The sequence below is a fragment of the Magnolia sinica genome, chromosome 16 (assembly GCF_029962835.1).
Source record: "Magnolia sinica isolate HGM2019 chromosome 16, MsV1, whole genome shotgun sequence".
NCBI classification, from domain to species: Eukaryota; Viridiplantae; Streptophyta; class Magnoliopsida; order Magnoliales; family Magnoliaceae; genus Magnolia; species Magnolia sinica.
This window is the reverse complement of record NC_080588.1, coordinates 40,754,393-40,774,484: the sequence shown is the minus strand read 5'-3', so window position 1 is coordinate 40,774,484 and position 20,092 is coordinate 40,754,393.

Sequence of the window (20,092 nt, the reverse complement as noted above, 5' to 3'; positions counted from 1 at the left end):
ATACATAGCCAGAGTGCTAATCATCAAGTCCCCTTATTTTTAATAAGCCATCTGACCAGCCGTCATGTTTGGATCCACCAAACGGGCTATGTAAACATCATGGCAAACCGATCATCATGAAGACCTTAGAGTTTAGGTCCAAAGTACCTGGTAAGTTGTTAATCAGTGGTGTACAAATATTATTTTAGAATTTTGAAATATATTAGCCATTAAAAGAGAATCTTAGTCATCCTTGAGGGATCAAGGCTCAAATTTGGGCAACGGAAAGAGCGTGAAAAATAAAGATCCCCTATCAAATTTCATTACATTTGGACAGTAGACTCATGAGTTATGGATGGCAGAAGTTTTGAAAAAGAAAAGGAGTAGAATTGTAAATAAGGTAACACCACATGCATGGCACAATTGATGAGAGTTACAATTGAAGTTTTAATGGTGAGTATTCTCGCTACTCGGTGGGATCGTGTGGTCCACTAGATTAACTAAACTACTTCATTTTCGACAGTGTCCTAAAATGATGTAACAAACCGGACAGACGGAGTGGATTCTTCGAGAAATCGTCGCAAGGGTCCCACACAATTTGAACAATCTAACGTAAGTAAAAGCGAGGATTCTAAGTAGTGAGCACCACCCACACCCCGACTGATCATGTGGCCCATCCAAAACTCAGCTCCACCTCATATTTTGGCCTATGACCTAACCTGACCTTACAAGACAGATAAACGAGGTTGATCTCCTGGAAGATCACCAAAAGTGAACCCCACATACTCCAGTGACCGAACCAAGTCGGCATATCCCCGCTCGCAGCATCAGAGTCTGAGCGAACCACATTTGCTTGAGTTCCACCACCAAACTCTTGAACTAAAAAAATCAGAACAGTTTAATCTCCATTAGAGGAAGATCTGACTACAACCAAGACATCCGAGAAAATTTGGGAAGGCTTCCACGACGCCAAGATTCCTATAAGCAGGGAATCCTTCCACAAACCAAGTTAGAAATGAAGGATGCATATTTTTGTGGGACCCACCAACTGGGTCGAGTTGGACATGGGCCCATGGAATCTGATGAATGGGCCAGATTCCAAATACCAACATTGTGGACCCCACTTTTGAGTGGTGTGTGTACATGGTTGGTGCACACCCGCCGTGCACTGGACTGGAAACCCGGTTAATTGGGTTTGACCCAATGAGCATGGCAAAAGCAAAGGATCCTTTCCCACTTTTGGAAATTTTGAACGGACAGTGTCCGTTTGGCTCAGTTGTGGCCCACCATTAGGAGCCCCTGTTATAATCTAAACCGTCCATCCTGTTGATCAAGGTGGCTCGACCAAAACCATGGTTGGCCTGCTTGATGGATTGCACGCATGTGTTCATAAGAACCCGTGCAAGATGACTGTGCGAGCGGGTGTTTTTCCAAAAATGGAAAAACATGTTTTTCTTGCAACCAGCGATCCCCGTATACTGGCTCCTGGAGCATCCCAACTATTGGAGTAAATCCATCATAGCCATCCATTCTCTTCATGTAGCTTAGGGCTTTTGGGCAAAACCACGACCAATTTTTTTTTGCGCCCACTGTTTTCGTCCACCTCCCTACCATAGAATAAATCTAGGTCATCCATCCTCCATCCGATGGCTTAGAGAGAGTTTAGGACTTCAGAGAAAGGGCATATAAAGCAAGGGGCGTCGCTATTCCATTCTATGCAGCCACACTCCCTACACTCGCCCGTTTCTTTCAAAGCTCTAACCCACTGCAAAAATGCCACTGATGCTCCATTTTTTCTCTCCCACAAGCATCACGTGGAAGAAGTAGATGCTCGAGCATCATTGTTTTAAAGAAAAGAGCCTTCATTGGAAGACTACCATTAAAGTCGGTCATCTTCCTAGTCAGAAACCACCTGCCGCACCATTATCTATAGGCGTTGATTCGTGACCTACTTGTTCTTCAGGTAGGCCATATCTATTATCAATGGTAGCCCTGAAACAATCCCATTTTCGGGTTCCAGTCAGTAGGTGTAACCGGGTGGAGTCGAGTTTGAGTTAACTCGTTGACTGACCGGCTATTATAATCTTCGTGAGTGGCTAGACTATCCGAGTACATATCCCATCGAGTCGAGGAGGTGAAAAGAAGCTTGCAATTGAATTCAGTTGAGCATCCAAACATAGCCTAAAGAATGTGGCAGTGATTGATCTGTTTTTGTTTGTGTTTTTGTTCTTAACAGTATTCATATTGTTCAGAGTTATACATTGCCAGAAATTGCAAGTCCTCCCATATATACTAAAGTTTAGTCATTCGTTAATTTCAAAGTATTGAAAATGTAAAGCGATAATCATGCTCATGGGATTCTCTGTCTTGAGATCTTATTTCCATCTCCTGTCTGTAACAATGTCTATTATTATCTGTTTGGACAATCCAAATGTATTTTGACTTGAGGTGATCATCACTCCTCACTGATTGTAGCATTGTAGTAGAAATTTGATATAGAACTTAAACAAATTAGCAAAAAAAAAAAAGAAGCTCAGATACCACTGGTGCCACTTGTAGTGGTACATTTTGACTCTTGATCTGTGGGTGTTGGCATGTGTGACAGATATGTTAAATTCAAAGATTAAGATATCAACAAGTTCCAGTAATATCATCTTAAGATACCATGAACGAACCTATTACTCCCATTAGAGACCAGGTTGCATGGTTGGTGGGCCATCTAACCATGGATCTACAATGGCTAAATCAGGACAGGGGGACTCCTCTACATAAAGAAATGAATCATCTTTCATCAGACAAACATAGATTAGCTATTAAATAAGTTCCATTTGAGCTAAGTCACACTCGTATTGCACCAACTAACAATCTTGCTAACTCAGTGCACTTCGCGGGGTCTTGAGGAGATCCGATCGATTAAGCTTCATTAAGGTTCCACCACTGTAGGAGGCCTTGCCTTGAGGGCGGGTATGACAATCTACCCGATTATCTCAAGCTCCAAAATTTCCATGTTGAGACTTGCCTACTTGATCAAGTGAAATCAAATCATCCCTAAGTTGGACCAAGGTGAGGACTCACCCTTTGAGCTTCCCACTTAATTTCATCAATCTGGATATAGATGATGACATGATTCCTCTAATCGAGTTACTTACCTTGCTATTGAATATGTTAATTTTTTGTGAAATAAATTCATATATTGGATGATAGGCATGTCTCTTTAATTATAATATACACAAATGGTTTGATGATAACATGTTATTTTCTTTAGTTGTACATGTATTGATTAACTACATGTTACCATTTGCGCTTAAGTGATGGAATGAATGGAACCTATCTTGGACTTATTATCATGCGGTCCCTATTTGCCATACATGGCTCGGATCACACCTTGCCTTACAAAGCCTGGACCGCATGTTGCCTATGTGTCTTGGATCGTCTAGTTGCCTTCGTGGCGTTGATGGATTATTGGTGCCCTCTTGTGGCTTGATGGTTACATCCATATATCTCGTTGCTTCCTAGCCATCTTATGGTGTTCAGTCATACCATGATTTTCGGGTGGAGTGAAGTTCATTTATCAATTTTCTAGCTATCTTACTGTGTTCACTTACGACATGATTTTTGGGTGGTCTAGGGTTTATATGTTGTTTGTCTCTTCATCTATGGTATCAGTCGTACCATGATTTTCAGGTGGAGCTCAAGTTCGCTTATCGATTTTTTAGCCATCTTGTGGAGTTCACGTACGACATGATTTTTGAATGAAGAAGAGGTTTGAAGGTTGATTTTTTATTCACCTCATGGATTTCACTTGTACCATGATTTCTGGGTGGAGCTGAAGTTCTTTTATCGATTTTCTAGGCATCTTGTGGAGTTCACGTACAAATGCGATTCTCGAGTGTAATAGAAAGTCGTATGGTTGATTGTTTAGTTATTTAGACATGTTTCCTTATATTGCGACTGCCATTATATTTTGCTTATGATGAAATTATGTTGATTAGTTTGATTTTCTTAACATGAGTATGACTAAGAAATGTCCTGTTTAGTGTATCTAATTTCAAGACTTGTAATCTATATTGGATTATGAATGATGAGTGCGTAATCTTAGAAGGTGTTCCTCACTGCAATAGCCATTGGCGCTATCAAACCGTAACAGTTGATGCAGGTATAAGGCGAGCCGATTCTGTTCACTAGGTTACTAGACCAGATCGAGTAGCTAGGGAGCTAGGCGGGATCCTTGCGGCCCGCATTGATCTCCACTACTAGTTGATAAACTCATGTTTTACTTACCTGAACTTTGTTATTTGAGATTGTATAAGTCCTGTATGGGCACTACATTTGGAATTTTGTAATGATTATAATGTTTTTATTTAATGCATGGTTTATTCTAGCTTCGTTGCTGTTAACTCTGATTAATGACAAACGATTCAAATTTACACTAGATTTTATAGGCTAACACTCGGGCTTTTAGGAAACGGGCTATATACTCGGGTCCTGAAAACACGGGGCGTTATAATTGTAGATAGAAGTAGCTTTTGTTTTACTTCCTGATGCAGGTGATTTCTTAAACATTGGTGCTGCATTTTTGGATTTTGATTTGATTTTGTCATATCCTAATCCACTCTTTTCTTTCCCAGGTCTTCTCATCCCTAAGAGTTTTTCTAATTTTTCAATACTCTGGGAAAATTTATAATTCTATTCAATAGATTTTCTAGATTTCTCTACATCAAACATGAGTGTGTGATTTTCATTCTGAAGATGCATGTTTTTATCTTTTAATAGTTTAATTTGTTTATTCAGTTTTTCAGACTCAGACTTGAGAAAATTATTGATTCTTTTGAGCCTATCATTTTCTGAGTGGTATTGTTGTAGATCATTAATCAAGTGCATATTGGTTTCCAATGTTTTGTCTAGATCTATTTGCAACAATTTATTTTTATTTTCATTTATCCCAAGTCTTTCAAGGATATTGATGCTATAGATATAAAGTTGATTATAGGCATCCTGCAGTTTATCCTTTTCTTCTTCTTCTTTCTCTGTTTCCTCATCATCAGATGGAAATGATTTAGTGGCTTGAGGTTCTTTGATTTTCTCAATTTCTATGGGAATGTTGGAGGCTATAGAGACCATAAGAATTTTCAGGGATATTTTGTCTCCATCACTTTGTAAGTCACTACATTCTGAATTTGACTCTTCAGTACCATCCCATGTGGCTGCCATTGCCTTTCCTTTGATTTTCGTATTTGGGCATTCAGTGGACAGATGTCCAGACTTTCGGCAAGTGTAACATTGTGGTTCCTTGGACTTTTTACCAGATTTACCTGTAAAATGTTTGTTGTTCAACTGTCTTCCTTTAAATGGTCAGCCACGATTTTTATGGAAGAATTTTCTAAACCGTTGAGCCAAAAGAGCCACTTCATCATCTTCATTCTCCCTTTCACTTTCATCTTCCTTAATTGTAGTGTTCTTTGAAGTTTTGAGGATATTATTTTTGGGTTTAGGAGTTTTCTTGAAGTGTAGTTCAAATGTTTGTAGGGAACCTACGAGTTCTTTTACTTTCATCTCATCCATGTTTCTACATTCTTCAATAGTTGTAGCTTTCAAGTTGAACCGTTCTAGTAAGGATCTCAGAATTTTCCTACAGATTTTTGGAACCAGAACCTTTTCTCCAAATCCACCCACGGAGTTGCAGATGATGTTCAGTTTTGTGAAAAACTCCATGAAGGTCTCATGCTCTTCCATTCTGAGACTTTCAAACTGTGATGTTAGGAGTTGCAGCTTAGATCTTTTTACTGTGCTGGTTCCCTCATGAGTTGTTTCCGATAAGTCCTATGCTTCTTTAGCCATTCCACACATACTGATTTGATTAAAGACTTCTTGGGACACAGTACAGTAAAGCATTCATTGCTTTTGCTTCAGCAATTTGTTTTTCTTTATCGAAAGCTGTCCATTTTTCTTTGGGTTTTGGTTTGGATATGGTTGTGTCATTTTCAAGTACTATTTGTTCGGTTGGTGGCACATATCCATTTTTAACAATGTCCCAAACATCATGATCGAAAGATCTCAAAAAGTAATGCATTCTAACCTTCCAGTATGCACAATTTGATCCATCAAATATAGGTCTAGTTACAGATGAGCCCTCTCCTTTGGCCATATTACTAACTTCAGTTAAGATCACTCTCTAGGCGGTGAAGCCCTTAAGAGAGACCTGCTCTGATACTAATTGAAATTGCGGTAATGACCGCTTTAGTCGAAGTGGGAATACGCCAAGGTGTCCTAAAGGGGGTGAATAGGACTTTTTAAAATTTTATGAGGATTTAAAACCTATCAACCCTATCCTGACCTAATATACAAATAGCAGGATTGCTTCAATGTAACTCTAATGACTTCCAAGTCAAATAGAGAATCTAATCATATGACTATTCAAAACATAAATAAGATGTATAACATAGTTCATGATGGATGTGATTGTGTGTGAGATGTGATTCTATTTAGTTCTAGGTAATCATGTAAACATGCATTATGAGAACATTCAGAGAATTCACACAAGTAGTAAAGTAAATAGCAATCCCAAACACAGTCATTTTTATAATGGTTCAACTATGTGTCTGCTCCACTTCCGGCAGACGCACTCAACCCTTGAGTGTATCGAATCTCACTAACGAAGGTTTCAAATCAGGTTCACCTCAAACCAGTACAACCTACACGAGGTTGACTATAAGACCTACACATGGTACCTAACATGTCTCCACGAGACATAAGTTTATGCTCCACACAGGAGCAAGGGTCAACACACATCACTCAGATTTTAGGCCACACAGGCCAACGATCCACACAAGGAACCTAACAATTTATGCCCTACACAAGAGCAAAGGTCAACACACAATACCTAGGTTTTAGACCACATAGGTTGAGGACCTACGCAAAGGACCTAAGTTTATGCTCTCCATAGAGTAAGGGTCAACACATAACATCCCCATGTACTCTCCCATCGGAGGCCTCCTATGAGGACTTGAAAGGGTGAGAATCACCTATGACCCAATCCTACGCAAAGGAATGATCAGCATGGTATCTGGACTCTAGTGAATTATAGATAAGCAGATGAATCCCATTTAACACGTTGATGAAGATCTCCTCCTTTAATGGGGAAGAATCTGCAGCTCCCTTGAACCGTAACAGAAATGATGCTTTAATGTATAGCGACGGGTTGGGTCAAGGTTATGTTGGAATCCTACTCTATTAAATGTTTTCCTATTTTAAAGACAGAGTGATTTCAATCATATATGTATTCAAGGTATCCCTGTTTAATGATTTACCATTAAGGTGGTAGTTGGAGGATCCTTGAACGTGGAAGTTCATTCCCCAATCCACTCTATTGAATATCAATGATAAGGGTGGATTGGAGGATGAACTCCAAAGAGAGAAAAAGGCTTAGGGTATATGATCTAGATTAAACACTCAAAAGCTCTTTCTATTTTCTTTACAAACAACCCTAGGCAAGCTGTCATTAAATAGGCAAAAAGTTCCATGAAAATAAAACAGTCATATTTTTTACCGAGTTCAATATCGTCGAGCAGGTTTCGATATCATCACATGTATACTCTCGATAGCATCGAATTGCCGCTTGATAACATGAACTCAATCTGTCAAACGGTTTTGAACCTTTTTGCCAACTGGTCAAGAAAATCGAACATTCTTCGATGTCATCAGATTTCGAACTCCATTGTCATCGACATATGGTTCTATTCCTCGACATTTAAAAAATGTGAGAGCAAACTTGCCTTTAAAACTTAACAGGTATTGATATGATCTAGCATCCCTCGATATCATCTGAATTTGAATGTTGATGATATCGATATCGGTGTCTATTCATTGATTTTTTCAAGGAATTTTCCTATAAGCTTGCTAGACAGTTTGTGTCCTATTTCTATGATATCGACCTAGTCTCGATATGATCGATATTTGAATATCGATATCCTCGAGGTCTCCTCGATACTAAAATGAATTTACCTGAAGGCTTGCTGGTCAGATTTGTGTCCAAATCCGATATCATCGAAGGTCAGTTGATACGTTGAGGTTTGAAATTCGATGATATCGAGGATCTCTTCGAGATATCAAAAATCACATGATTTTCCTTAGCTGCTTTCTAGACACAACTGACCAGATGTCTATTTTATCGAGCATTCTCGATGAACTTGAGATTCAAAATTCAATGATATTGAACATTCGATCAATTCATCGATAATTTAGTCCAGGATTCATTGTGGTTGCTGGACATCTGAAGTCCTCAATTCGATAATATCAAGTGAGTTTCAAGGACATCGATAACAGGGTTTGATTTCGAACCAATTATTGATAAATCAAGAAATGTAGAAAACTTAGAGATTTTCCTAATTTTACAAAATAGTTTTCTCAGCTTGAACCCTAAGTTGTTCTATCCATCTTTTTAAGGGTTTTATATACCTGGTGTTTTGGGACATGGGATGTGAGGATAAGTTTACCTTTTCTGAGTTTGGGCACACATCCTATTGGGGCAGACGCTTGAATGATCTTCCTATGGGGCCACTTGTCTTGCTGACTCAAGACTCACGCTAATTGACAAACCATGGCACTTTCAAGATCTACACGGTCTACCATATAATGCCTCAAAGGAGTCATGTCAATGGTCGCCTAATAACTGTTGTTGTACGCGAACTCGGCCAGGAGCAAATGCTCATCCCAGCTACCCGCGAAGTTGATCACGCAAGCTCTGAACATATCCTCAAGGATCTGGTTAATCCTTTTGGTTTGCCCATCTTTCTACGAATGATAAGCGGTGCTGAGCTGTAAAGTAGACCCCATTGCCTGCTGAAAGCTCCTCCAAAATTGAGACGTGAATCTGTGGTCTCAGTCGGAGACGATCGAAACTGGAATGCCGTGCAGTCTCATGATCTCCTCAATGAATACCTTCATAAGACGATCCAATGTCGAGGTCACACACATCTTAATAAAATGAGCCGACTTTATCGGACAATCGACGGGAACCCAGATGGCGTCGTGACCACTCTGAGTCTTTCCAAGCCCATGATGAAATCAGTCGACACGTGCTCTCACTTCTATATTGGAACACTTAACAGCTGTAAAGGACCAGGGGGTCTCTGGTGGTCGGCCTTGACACGCTGACAAGTGTCACACTCGGCCATAAAACTAGTAATCTGGTGCTTCATCCCTGACCAGAAATACTGCCTCCTCATATCTCTGTACATCTTCTTGGAGCCTAAGTGGATTGTAAGTCTCGATTGATGTGCCTCGGTCATTAGATCTCTATGCAACTTTAGCATGTCCGGAACACACAATCGGCCTCTGTAGTGAAGTCCACCATCGGAACCAAGCTGCCAATCTGACTGCTCCACGGATGCTATCTCTGCTCGGTATCCCTGTAATGACTCGTCTGTCTGCTGAGCCTCGATCACCCTTATGACAAGAGAGGGCTTAATCGACAAGCTCGAAAGCTAAACAATAGAGGACTGCAAACTAAACTCAAAGTTGAACTCTGATACATCCTTCAGCATCTTCCATTCAAGAACCATCATCTGTGCCACCAGGCCTCGTGGTTGATGGCTGAGCGCATCCGCCACCACATTTTCCTTGCCTGGGTGGTACTGGAGGTCGAAATCATAATCCTTCAACAGCTCCATCCATTGTCTCTGTCGCATATTCAGATCTGACTGCGAAAACAGATAATTCAACCTCTTATGATTCGAGAAGAGCTCGAACCTAACCCCATAGAGATAATGCCTCCACACCTTCAGTGTGAAGACAACTGCTGCTAACTCCAGATCATGCATGGGGTAGTTCAGCTCATGGACCTTGAGCTGGCGTGAGGCATATACCACAGACTTCCCGTGCTACATTAGAACAGCACCCAAACCAATTCTCAAGGCATCGGTGAAAACCACAAAACCATCACTCCCATCATGACGAGTGAGGACAGGAGCGAACGTGCGGCGGTCCTTCAACTCCATAAATGCCTCCTCACAGGCGTCACTCCAGATGAACTCAACGCCCTTCCATGTCAATCGGGTTAGCAGTGCTACAATATGGGAGAAACCCTCGATGAATCATCGATAATAACCCACTAGACCTTGGAAGCTACGAATCTTGAACGTGTTCGTGGGATGGCCCCACTAACGCACTGCATCAATCTTTGAGGGGTCCACAGTGACACCCCCCCTCATCACCACGTGACCGAGGAACTTCACCTCCTCCTGTTAGAACTCACACTTCTCCAGCTACGCATACAGCTGGGGGGCACAGAGGGTCTCAAGTATAATCTACAAATGCATCTCATGGTCCTCCCAGGTCCTTGAATACACCAGAAGGTCATCGATGAACACTACAACAAACTAATTAAGGTAAGGCCGGAAGACCTCGTTCATCAGTTGCATGAAGACGGCAGGCACATTAGTCAGCCTAAAAGACCTGACCAGAAACTCGAAGTAACCATAACACGTATGGAAAGTTATCTTCAATATGTCCTCCTCTCGGACCCAAATCTGATGATAATTAGAGTGCAAGTCTATCTTGGAAAAGAACTGAGCACCCTGCAGCTGGTCAAACAAATCATCAATCCTGGGGAGCGGGTATCTGTTCTTAATAATGACCTTGTTGAACTTGCGGTAATCCACGTAGAGCTTCAACGAGCCATCCTTCTTCTTCACGAACAATACTGGGTCTCCCCACGGCGAACTGCTAGGATGAATAAAACCCAACTCACATAACTCATCTAACTGCTCCTGCAGTTCCCACAACTCCATCAGTGTCATATGGTAGGGAGCCTTTGAAATAGGCACAGTACCGGGCACCAAATCAATCTGAAACTCTATCTGCCGGCACGGCGGCAAACCCGAGATCTCCTGAAATACATCATGGAACTCGTAAACTATCGACAAGTACTCAGAACACCCTGCCACTGACTCCTCAACAACACAAGCCAACAAGCTCAGTAGCGGCTCTCCTCTGGGCTCACCAATGAACTGTAATATCAGCAAGTCGGGAATATGAAACGTGGCTGACCTCGCGGTATAGTCCAAGATAGCATGGTACTCGGCAAGCCAATCCATACCCAAGATGACATCATACTCGGCCATCGGTAAGACAAACAAATCAGCGGGCAGGAACATCTCACCAACCAAAACGGGAGAAGATGAACAACGATGGCTCAAAACTGTACACTTTCCCAATGGAGTCAAAATGGATAAGGCCTCAGGCATAGACTCTGACAGAATACCGGTCGATCGGCAGAACTCCTCGGCCACGAATGAATGAGATGCGCCAGAGTCAAATAGCACACAAGCAATACAAGTAAAGATAAGAAGAATACCCTCAACTACTCCTCCAGAAGATGACTGCGGGTCATACTGGGCACCATCTCAGTTGGCAAGGAAAGCAAGCTTGAAGACTGCGGATCCTGACCCTTCACTTGTTGTGCAGCATATACTCGACCCTGGGTCTGCAGGGGAGGTGCATGTCCCCTCTAGTGCGATCTCTGTTGCTGCTGCGGTCACTGTGGTGACCTACCCTACTACCTCTACTGCTGCGGAGGAGGCCTAGGAATAAGAGTCTGATGCTGGGGTAGCTGCTACTATGGAGGATGGTGCAGGGGCTGCTGCGGTGCCCTCTTCTACTGCTGGGGATGAGGACACTCGTGCCTACGGTGTCATGTCTGGCCACAACCATAACATACGCCAGAGAACGGCCCAGATGAAGAAGCTGACTGTGACGAGGATGAAGTTGGCTGCACTACAGGCGGTCTACATCCAGAACGGCCCCGATGTCATCGGTGCTGGTGCTGATGGGAGCTATTGGAGGGTGTCTTCCTCTTCTGGTCTCCACTGGAACCCTTCTCCCTGGACCTCTGCATCATGGCTTAGTTCTCCTCATAAAGCAAGGCCCTATGCACGGCCTCATCAAATGTCATTAACAGATGTCCCACGACACGACTGCGAATGGTGGGACGCGAGTCACTCGTAAAATGGTGAGCCTTTCGCTTCTCGTCGTGATGAGGTAGGAGGCAAAACAAGACAACATAACAAATCGGGCCTCATACTGAGACACCGTCATCTCACCCTGCACTAGGGTCTCAAACTCTAGGCCCTCTGCCCACGGATATGCTCTTGGAAGAACTTTTGGTCAAAATGGACCATGAACTCCTCCCACGTCCACACAAAATCTGGCCTGGCCATCTGGGAAATTGATGACCACTAATGCCTCTCCTCGCCCTGAAGAAGGAAGACGGCCAAAGGAACTCTTTGCTCACTAGTGCACTGCATGGTGTCGAATATCTTCTCCACCTCAGTGCACCATAACTCTACTGTAGTAGGGTCCGGCTCACCCCGGAACCGTGGGGGTTCATGCTGCCTAAAGTCTCGGAGCAGTGCGCTCGCTTACAACTCCTGTGACTACTCGGGGGTCTCGAGAATTAGATGATGGGTATGAAGAGCAGCAGTGACAGCCTGCATTAACTGCTGAAAATGCTTGATCCCAACTGGAACCGTAGGATAAGCGAGGGCGGCACTAGCCTCCGGCAAAGGCACAGGTGCGGTGGGAGCCTCTGGAATAAGAACGATAGGCTCAGGTGGGGGAACAGGCACTACAGGAGGTGGAATCACAACCTCAGGAACAGAGTCGTCTATGGCTGGAGCGGGATGCGCTTGGGTTGATCGGGTCGCTCGAGTATCACGGGTGCCTCCACCTCTCGTACCTCGACCATGGGTGCCTCCTTTAGGCGGCATCATCTACATAAGAACAAAGGTGATGGACACATTGAGATCAGAACCTTGAAGGCTCAAACGGAAAGAATGGAAACACACTTGGGACACGACTTGTCCTAAGCTCGCAGCAGATATGTGATGTCGTCCTAAGTTATTCTGTAGGTTACTTGTTAAGCTTTGATACTAACAACTTTCACACCTCAAAAATCTAGTGGCCCAGATAGCCTAAAATCAAGTTAAGTGGGTCCCAACAAGGGTGGGCCACCATGGGAATAAATTTCAAGATTTAATACACATGCTAAGTATTTTTTAAAAAGGGCAACAATGAATATCTAGAAAATCTGTTAGTGTAGAAAATACTGATGTCCCCATGTTTGGCACCACATGGGGTGGGCCTAAACTTACTCAAATCATTGGAAAATTAGTGGGTTTGATGGTCCCACATATGGACAGCAAGTGGGGTCCACTGGAGTAGCCCACTTACTCTAAAAATCAAGATGGAAAAGGAGCATTTCCAACATGCAATGTTGTTGGATTGTCCAGAAATTTCTAGACAGTCAGCCTACTTTGGCCCACCCCATAGGCCTCAAACATGGGGGAAATGATGTGGGCCCCATTCCACATCAAAGTGGGGTCCACACTCTAGAAAACCCCCAAAGAAATTTGGGAGAAAAAGGCATATAAATACTCCCAAACAATTACTCAAAATCATACTATAGATGGGCCTGAAATCTGGAGAGCAACATATGCTGTCCATATTTCGGTCCATAAAAATTATCCAAAGGGTTTTATACCCTAATCCATCAAGAATGGTCCACTTAGATGGGTCATCAAAATTTTAGATCCATCAACACACCAAAAGCTCCAAGAAAATCCATGTTTGGAGGCCACCCAACCCATGCATGTCACGGTGGGCCTGAATGTCCAGCAAGGTGGGCGTGGACGTCCCATTTTCTGATGGAACTGAGATGTTGCTGACCGCATTAATGGGCCACAAATCTCCAGTAACAAAAGGAAGAGAAAGGGAGAGAGATCACGGCCATGGTGGAAGGTTCCGACACTATGAACCTTCCACCTTCAATCCACACCATCCACTATATTGGTAGCTTACATGCATGCCATTTACAATTAAAAAGAGGTGTTGAGGTAGGGATATCATCCCTACCATGCATGCAAAGGTTTAAATGACCTATGAAAGGTTAGATCTAAGAAAAATGCTTCATGGTGGGTTCATGGAGAATGGCCCACCATGGAAGGAGATATGCATGCTCTGAGCCCATGGCCTTGAATCTAGGAGTCATGTAGGACCTCCACCATGGATTGGTGGGTCCTACATGCTTTCATTCATGTATAAAAAGGAAGACAAGAAGAAGAAAGGGAGGAGTGTCACGTCCCAAACAGAGAAACCGGGCTTACAAAATTCCCGATTGCTGAATCCAGTGCAGACAGCCTCCGTAGTACCCCATTCTCGGCTCCCAACGCTCATACGCTAGATTCCGATCCTAGGATCATAGTAGGAGGATTTTCAAATGTACATTTATCTCATAATAAGCATAACCACAAGTCTACCTAAATCACAAGGCAACATCATCATCACATATCCACTAATATAAACAGTTGAATAGAAAGCTGAGAGGGAAAATACATATATCGATAATCAAAGCTCCAGAAGATAGCTGCATGCTCTAAGCTCAACACTATTGCGACCTAACGCCACTTGTATGCATCTATCGTGCATAAGCTTATAGAAAGCTCAGAGGGTGGTGTAAGTGTGTGCACAAGGTAAGTGTCAAGTATACAATGCAGGTCCATAAATCATATAATGTCAGAAATACTGGCAAGTCTATAAATCATACAGTATCAGAGTATGTAATGCAGATCGATTATGCAATGCAGAGACATAGAGAGCCAAATATTATATGTTGAGGATGCAATGCAATATGTGGTGCGAATTAAATGAACATGCAGGTGTGTGATGTCGGGATGATGGTGCATAGTATCGCAGGCTATGGGGTCCATCACAAGGGACTTCTATCCAAACCAGTCTCATACCTAATTTGGATAGTCAAACTCAATGTGGTAAACTCTTGATCTCAGGCTGGTTACACGCAACTACTATCTACGCATCACGGGTCACTGGAATTCAACTGGGAGGACCGCAGAAGCTTATGGAATGGTACGGGCTAGGATATGAGTCTCACAGCTATTCCCTTCTAATAAAAATTTCATCTTCAAAATTTAAATCATAATACAACCAATACAGAGCTCACCAAGGGAGGGAAATCCTATTAGAACACAACATACCAACATAATCATATACTTAAGAGATAGGGATAACACCAACGAATCTCAACCTCTTGCTCCCAAGACGCCTTATCAACACTATGATGACCTCACTGATTCGGATCCTGGTCAGAAACGATGGAGACTAGAATAATATGCAACCTCATAATCTCAATGGTAGGGAGCTATATCAGAAAATCTCTAAGTTATTCAAACTCGGGGATCTAACCTTTCTAAGTTCTCAATAATCATAGAGTGTAGGGTAACTATCTGCAGATATGTGATGTTATCCTTAGGTATTCTCAAGTTATGCTCTAATACCAACTTCTGTCACACCCCAAACTTAAAAACCGGGCTCACAAAATTCTCGATTGCAGAATTCGGTGCTGACAGCCTGCGTAGTACCCCATTCTCCACTCTCAGCGCTCATACGCCAGATTCCGATCCTGGGATCCAACTAGGAGGATTTTCCAACATATATTTTCTCGTAAGAAGCATAACCATAAGTTTACCCAAATCACAAAGGTAACATCATCATCACATATCCACTAATATAAAAGTTGAATACAAAGCCGAGAGGGAAAATACATATATCGATAATCAAAGTTCCAGAAGATAGTTGCATGCTCCAAGCTCAATGCTGCTCTGACCTAACACCACCTACACGCATTTATCGTGCATAAGCTTATAGAAAGCTCAGAGGGTGGTGTAAGTGTGTGCACAAGGTAAGTGTCAAGTATACAATGTAGGTCCATAAATCATACAATGTCGAAAATACTCACAAGTCTATAAATCATACAATATTAGAGTATGCAATGCATATCGATTATGTAATGTGGAGACATAGAGAGATAAATATCAGATGATGAGGATGTAATGCAATATGCGATGCGAATGAAATTACTATGCAGGAGTGTAAAGTCGGGATGATAGTGCATAGTATCACAGGCTATGGGGTCCATCACAAGGGACTTCTATCCAAACTAGTCTCATACCTAATTTGGATAGTCAAACTCAATGTGATAAACTCTTGATCTCAGGTTGGTCACGCACAACTGCTATCTACACATCACGGGTTGCCAGAATTTGACTAGGATACGAGTCTCACGAGGAGAGTCTTCATGGAGCACCCACCTCCAATGGACAAGCTCTAACTCCAAGTGCTAGCTTTTATGCTTCAAGGGAGATGTTTTAATGGTGTAGATGGGGGTTTGAGGGTAGGATTGAGGGGGAGATAGGTGGAAGAGTTGTTGAAAATGAGGGAAGGTGGGGACGTCTCCACCATGGAAGGAGAGAAATGAGAGATGCGATGGAGAGAGAAGGGAGAGAGAGGGGTATAGCAAAGCAATCATTTATTTTCTTAGCTTGGGAAGATGGTTGTAATCATAGAACATGAGGAAGAACCCAAGGCTAATGATGGGTTTTTAGAGAAGGTAGCCTACTACCTAAGCTAGGGGTAGGTATGATAGGTGCTAGGGTAGGGTAGGTAGGTTGTTTGGATAAGGGAGCTAGGTGGAGCCCACTCTTGGAAAACGTGTAAGGGTTCTAAGTTGGTCTCACATGCATGATGTAAGGCCAATAATTACTCGGTTGATAACTTAAAATGCACATATCAAAATTATGCATGAGATGCGGCGCTGGAACCGCGACACCGATGAGGTCACAATGGCATATGTTTCGAGTCGATCCGGGTTGGGTCTATGTGACTAGACTTAAGGATGACTGCAAATGCTATCCATAGGTCACGGGTCACTAGGATTCGACTAGTAGGACCTTGGGACCTAAAGGAATGAAATGGACACTCATGGTAGGGTCTTATAAGTTTGGGGTAGGGAGTGGGCCACAAACTTGACTATCCTTAGAGCTTCTCTTACTTTTACAGTTGCTCTCTTTGGTTGCTTAGAAATGGTAGAGAGAATGAGAGGGAAAGGGAATGTGATGGGATGAAAAGGGATGGGTTGTGTAAGAGAGGGATGGGTGTGTGTAATAGAGATTTGACTTTAGGGATGGCTTGTGTAAGCGAGGGATGGGTGTGATGGGTGGAGTGATGGGTTGTACTTAACTTGCACTTGATTGATTGATGTGATAGATTGGGTAGAGATTCTCTCGAGATTCATAATGCGTGGCGTTTGCTCAAAATATACTTGGGCCACTGCTCCTAGCCTGGGTATCGCATCGGTGTGCAAGATGCAGCGTTGGAACCACGGTGATGGTGTGGTCGCTAGGTTATAGGTTTCGAGTTGAGTCGACTCAGATATACGAGATGTGATTTAGGCTTGCGCACAAATGCCGACTACAGGTCACGGGTTGCAGAAATTCGATGGGGAGAATCACGAAAGTTTAAGGAATGGTACGGTCTAAGATATGGGCTTTACACGTAACGTGTCATATATGCTCAGTCGAGTTGGCATGCCTTTCAGATGACACATCATACGTTACTTTTTCAACCTTATTTTTTCCCTTTTCTCTAATATTATCATAGCATTCTTCAAATGTTTCTCTTCTTGTTACTTCGGTGTTCTGTTTATGGAGACTTTTTATCATTTTTCCCGGGCGTAATGTGACTACTGCGGCTTTGCCCATCCGTCTCAATGAATGGCCGTCATCCATTTCTCCTATCCTTTGATTCTTTTACCAGTATTTTCTTGAATGATCTATACACTCTTTATCAATTTGTTGCTCTTGTATCTGTTAGAGATTAACAATAGAACTTAATTAGCATTTATTCGCAAATATATTCTATCTCGGAGATGAGAGGAAGGACATTCCTGTTGAGAGTCGCCATTTTGGCGCCTTATAGGACGCCAAACAATGATGAAATTCTTTAAGTTATTCTTAAGTCAATATTAAGGAACATAGAAAATCCCCGGCAGAGTCGCTATTTTGTTTCGATTAGAAACGAAAAACATTTGATTTGGGGAATTATGTCACTCAATAATGACAAAAAAGAAAGAACTAAGAGAATAATCATCGAATTTATTCATTCTAAGTTCATTACATCCTTTTGATCCTCTGATTTCGAGATAGAATTTCTAGAAAATACAAAAGTGCAAGTATTGAATAGGCTCAAATATAAATTTTGGCAGCATTCTGGCTCATATCAGTCACGTCTCCATGGGAGATGAGTTGTTTGGCCTTTCCATGCACTTTGTCGCTCATTGACATGATAAAGGAGTGTCAAGATCCCTTTGAAACACTTGGAACGGCTCGAAGACTTGTGAAAATTTAGTATAATGTTGCCTCAAAGAGTACCCACGCAACTCCTTTATGAGTTGCGCGAGCCAAGCTACCCTTCTTCACTCCCTCTCCTTCTCTCCATCTCCAATACCTGTCAAAGGCACTAGTCTTCTAAACATCCGATCCTACAAATGAAGGGGGGGGGGGGGGGGGTAGGGGGTAATTATAGGCTTCCGTACATGTAAGCCCTCGAATTCCATGTCGTGGACCCCACTTCGCATCATCGACTTAACATATCCTACGAAGGGTAGCGCGGCTTGTAGCAACTTCAGCGAGTTGCATGGACTAGCGCAACTCAGTGACTCGCACAACTCGATCCCTGCACAACTCGTGACCCGCGCAACTTCATCCTTTTCCTGCTCTTCTTCTTTTGAAACATTCTTCTTTTCTTTTCTCCATTGAATTTCTATGCTCCAACACATCCTTTCTTAGAAAATATATGCTCATGAATCATGCGTAACGCAAACCTCTTCAAAATTACTTTATTTAAGCCAACAAAATAATTTGTTCATACATGAAATACATTAGGATGTACTGTAGAAAATCAATAATTTGTTCACACATAAAATACATTAGGATGTATTGTAGAAAATCTAGCTTAATAGAAAATTAATAGTGACAATGGATCTTTAAAGAAAACATACTTCAAAGAAATCGACTATGAATTAGAAAAGTAAAGTGAACAAATGGTTCTCTGCAAAAGAAAAAATTTCTGATACAACGTTTGTTTCAGAATCAAATATTGTACCTATTATGGATACTATGTCCATAAATAATCAAGAAACCATAAACTATGCTGAGATTGAGCAGCGTATCCAAGATTGGCAAATTCAAACAATTCTATTGTTGGATATCTATAGAGATAGAACTTTTGATAATTCATAATTGGATTATATCATCAAGACTATTGAGAAAACAAAACCAATAGTCTCTAAAGAGGGTGATATATCACTTTTAACTCATAAAGAACTCTTACAAAATTCTGGAAAATATAATTGTCCATGTTAGAATAATTCAAGTTGCCATAAAACCTCTAATATGAACAAATCTAAAGACAGTCATTTGACCTATGTTTACAATAAAAGACATTTAGATTTTCAAGACTCTTTATTATGAATGATTGAATGAACACTTAATAATGGCCCTATCTAATACACATTTTCACTCTCATACCAATGATTAGACTAAGGTATTACTCCCATCACAGATTTATGTGTGCACACCTCATAAAAATGCATCCATTATTACCCCCATAGCATCACTTACTGATGTTATGCACCATCCAAACAACTAAATTAAAACTCTTTAATGGCATGAGGATCTCTAACATTTGTTGTTGCCTCCACTACTTCCTAATTTGTTGCTTATAACCTGAAAAATTCCAAACCTTCTATCATTCAATCATTTTCATTTGGATATGGACCAGTTCCTTTAACTGTTGTTTTACGAACCATTTATATGATTTCCCATCTTCAATATTTTTTTACATCCCTCATCATGGTGTGGTGAATCACATAATTAGTTTGGCTTGAGATCTAGTAGCCATAATCATGATATTAAAAATTAATAATAATAAATACATCGAGATATGCCATAAATCTCTTTAAACATTATGCATCCTCCCCTCATCAATCATATGTTTTGTGTAACTTTTCAGTTATGTGGATTACTAGACAAAGCATGTACCATGTGAAAATCATACCTTCATGCATAACTCTTTTCTTAGAAAATGTATACTCATGAATAATGCATAACGCAAACCCCTTTAAAATTATTTCATTTAGGCCTATAAAATAATTTGTTCATACATGAAAAACATCAGGATATATCGTAGCAAACCTCTTTACATG